Source organism: Tubulanus polymorphus, chromosome 9, assembly GCF_964204645.1.
Source record: "Tubulanus polymorphus chromosome 9, tnTubPoly1.2, whole genome shotgun sequence".
NCBI lineage: Eukaryota > Metazoa > Nemertea > Palaeonemertea > Tubulaniformes > Tubulanidae > Tubulanus > Tubulanus polymorphus.
The window spans coordinates 14,566,833-14,571,568 of NC_134033.1; positions in this window are offsets into that span (position 1 = coordinate 14,566,833).

Consider the following 4,736-nt stretch of genomic DNA (forward strand, 5'->3'; position numbering starts at 1 on the left):
GATTCATCTATGCGTCGATTTTATCATCGTAAGATTATTATGATTATTATTATTAGTATTATTATTATTATTATTATCGATATCACGAGAGATGCCGTCGAAATTTATCTTCGGGAATTTTGGACTGCGCAACAAGTGAGTCCCGAGAGTTCCGGACCAGGGTAGTTCGGTATATCCTCTGATTTTCGGACTGGGCTAGTGCCGATTTTCTCCTCCGAGTTTCGGACCAAGCTAGTGCCGTTAGTCCGCTGATTTCCGGACCATATCGTCAAAGGATCGAAAATTGAATCGTACTGTATTTTTCTTTCGCTAAGCGCCACCTGTTGACTTTTTTCGTAATCAGGTGGCAGCACCGTATACCGGTTGAATATCGGGACAGAAGTGAAGATTTTCTTCACTCTGTAGGGTTCGTATGGAGTGACGGAAGTAGGTACGACCAGCTCGACCAACCACGTTATCACTGGGTGGTGTCGGTATCGTTCTGTACCGGAAAGAGTTAATAACCTACTTCACGGGACGAAAAACATAATCATTATTATTATTATAGATATTATAATTATTATTACGCGAGTTAAAGCTGAAATTGAAAGAAGTAAAAGCAGTGTTTGAGAATTTATGCGCGTGTGCATCTTATACTTGTAATCACCGATAAAAAGCTGACTGCTTGTGTCAGAATTCTGCTTGATAGGTGTCAATCTACAATCTGCAACCTGCACCCCTTCAGGCATTCACTGCGTTGTGAAAATGTGCTGATTAAATGTCTAATATCTGGTGTTTGTAGTTCATTTTCAAATAAAGATATCTCTGGTGAAGTCCTGAACACATGCCAAGTGTGGAAGATCACTTTTCGAGAAAGTGTGCCGATAAACCTAATGTCTAATGTCCGGTGTTCGTTAATTTATTTTCAATCAGAATAAAGTTCTGTTTCAATGAATAGCGATCTCGAGAAGGGCGCAGGTTCTAGATTGATCGTTGCTTTGATGTAAGAATCGCGGATAAACGTAGATTCGAAAACCTTCCTCTTCGATGTTTTCCCCGTGAAACAACTGCTGGGAATATCGCGTGTATCCTCTTAATCCACGCGCGCAAAAAACGAATCGACAGAAATTGATTTCCCGGAGCTTCGACGCCCGCAGGAAGGGGTGGTTTCGTTTTTTTTTAAAGCCCTGAAGGAAGGGCGTTTACCCTGTAATGAATGTCATTATTTTACTTAAGTTTCAACGAATGTTGTTTATATTCGAGGGTAGATCAACCATTTATTAGGTTTTTTGTTGTCGCCATCTTTTTTTTTTCCTTTCCATTTCTCTTCACTGTATTTGTAAATAATTTCATCGATTAACTGATTCACACATATGTTATACAATGAAGACTGATTCACGCGTGTTACGATGAAGAATCTACAAAAGAAACAAACATTTGTAATCAATATATGTACGTTTTGTAACGCGTAAAAACTAAAAAATCAAACTGCACTATTTAAAGGTTACGCTCGAGTCTATTTTGACGCGAGTTTATTGTTGAAATGAGTTGATCCTGGGTTCATGAATCGGCTCGGATTGGAGTTTCATTGAGGCCTCGGCCGGCGAATTTTATAGTCCGGTTTTTGCTGCAATCCTGGGGGTCTGTTCTTCAAAAAGTTGATTCGAGTTTACCCTTACCTACACAACTGCTCTATGACTAAGGTATCCGATGGTTTACTTATAACCAATTTTTCAGCAACTGACCCCTAGGGCTGGTTCCGTAGTCATGACTTCTAGACCATCTCAGTTCTATAGCCGATCTAACAACGTAAGACCAGTCTTTAGATTTAAGACCAATTTTGGACTTAAGTCTCGACTATGGAGCCAGCTCCTGGCGTTTTTCAAAATGCTATTGGTCTTTGAGACTCGGGGGCCAGTTTCACAGTCTTGGCTCGAGTCCAAAAGTGGTCCGAAATCTTCATAACTGGGCTTAATACATTGTTATATTAGCTAAATCTCAGTAAAGGCGTGACTGCGCGACCGGGCGTTGGGTCTTCATCCGTTAGATCGGCTGGAGAATTAAAATTATCTCGCTAGGTTTCGTGGAACCTATAATTCACAATGATTAATCGTTTACGATGTATGTACCTGTGTAAAAATCTAAACTAAATACTTGTTTTGTAAACTACCTATATGAATAACGAGAACGTTGTGCGCGTGTGCGTGCGTGTGCGTATATATATATATATATATATCTATGTATGTGAGCGTTACAGTAAAAAAAAAAACACGGCACAATCGTTCGTTTTGTGTGTGTGTGAGTCGAAAATAAATATCGAAATAATAATAAACGAAGCGAAGAATTGAGGCAATAATAGATTGCTCAAAATACTCAAGAAGCATTCGTACAGAAACGCTCGACCGGTATCTACATATACATATACGCTGTAACTATCGTAGGGTCGGGTGGAAAATCGGCAAAATTTGCGTTTACGGACTTTTTTGAACGGTCTTAATTGTGGTATTCACGTTGCGTTCGTTATACGGCCATATGATGGTACATTTTCTCGTACGAATCATTTCAGTTGGTTTTACCTAATTCGTTCTATTGATATTTTCGTATAAATGTCCATTCGTTTTTGGTAAGACGATATTTTGTGGAACTTCGAGACGTTTTTTTTTTTGAATCGATAAGAAATTGGTCTAGAAATAGTCTATATACTTGTGGATTGAATTGTTCATTAAGATGTCAGATTTCGCGGTCACGTGTCAACGGAAATCTACGGATTCCGATATTGTCACGAGATCTAAGATCAGCTAAGATCAGCTAAGATCAGCTTAGGTAGGTTTTGATCATACGTATTCTGGTTTAGGAATAGCGATTCCGGATAATAAACTCTCTACCGGCCGCTTCTATCAGGTCTACCGGTATATTCGCTATTCCGGAATAGGTAGAGCGTATTCTGGTCGAAATGAACGCGCCAGAAGAGAATTCTGGCATCGGTAGAAACCAATCAAAATCTACCAAACTCTCTACCGGCAACTTCTATCAGGTTTACAGATTACAAACTCTCTACCGATCGCTTCTATCAGGTTTACAGATTACAAACTCTCTACCGGCCACTTCTATCAGGTTTACAGATTACAAACTCTCTACCGGCAACTTCTGGTTTACAGATTACGCTATTTCGGAATAGTCAAAGCGTATTCTGGTTGAAACGAATGCACCAGAAGAGATTCTTGAGATCGGTATAGAGATTGGTCTTAAGTCATAAGATTGGTTATGGAACCGAAATTGGCTTTAACTCGGTCTTGAATCTGCGTACGTGACTGGCATCTGACCTCCTAGGCCTAGTTGGTCTTACCGGTAAATCTGGAGACTAGGTCTGTGCAACTGACACCCTGGATCCAGTCCCACAGTTGTGAGTTAGATTTAACTGTCGAGTTAAAACATTGAAAATGAACTAACTTTAACTCAAGAGTTAACTCACAACTGTCGAACCGGGTCCTGATTATCGAGGTGATTTTAGGTTAACTTATTGTCTTTCGATCCATGACGCAAAAACAACTGATATTATCGACGTCATTTAATTTGTTCTCTTCTGATTGTTTTTCGTTTGGAAGTTATTTCCGTTATGCAACATTTCAGTCACACATCTAACAATGATGGTTTATATACGTACTATTTATGCATACTACGTACGTACTACTAGATTGTGTAAATTAATTCAAACAAAGCCCTTAATTATATAAATAAATTACTGTCTTCGATAACAAAATTGTTTGTTGTTTTCTGGTCTCAAAAGGTTTGCCGTTCAGTTTATCAGGGCGTTTCCTGGATTTTCAAAATCATATGGTGAAATTAGGGGGACTTGTGACACTAGTACAAACCCATCAAATTTTTTTGAGTGCCCTTATCTATTTTGGCAACATAGATAATTGGTGTATTTCAGTGCAGAAGTGCCCCTGGTATTGCCTTGCGGACATCAAAGTGCCCTTTAGGGATGTGACTAGCTCTTCAAATCATAGGATCTGCCCCTGGTAATGGTCAATCTTCTTCTCCCCCTTAGATGCGTACATACTGTTCATTAAAGGGCACCTTATGGAAATAGCTTCTGATGCAGAATTAGTATTCATCCTCTCTCTGTGACGTGAGACCAAGTCAACCGGACCTATCCTCTATCCAGCTCGTGGGATCAGCTCTCGATGGATCGGTGGTCATGTGCGGAACATGTTCTCTTTTGGGTTGCGTCGAAACCTAGGTGCCCCAAACCCATGGATAGGATTTAGAATACTAATAATTTGGGTTTGTCCATCTCCTCATAACTCTAATCCTTTCAAGTCAAATTATAAAACACAAATCTGAGGACCATTGCAACAGACTGTGATATAAATTGAATGCCTTACTCCAACAAAAACCACTTGTTGCTATTGATTAAGAGTCTACTGCAGTGAAACCTCATTAATATGAACTTCAGAGGACCAGAAAATATGATCGTTATAACCAGTATAAAATCATTAGAATTGTTCTATTTGTGATAGAAATCGAAGTTCGTAATAACCGATAAAACGTTATATCGGAGGTCGTCGTAACGAGGTTTCATTGTAAGCATCTAGGGTCAAAATCATAGAAATCCGATGATAAAATACAAACATGTGCGGGGTACGGAATGTCATTGTGAAGAGCCGCGTGGCCACGTTCACGCCAGAATAAATCAAAACCTAATTAACAACTACAAAACAGTTTAAAATATAAAATTCTAATGATATGATTTA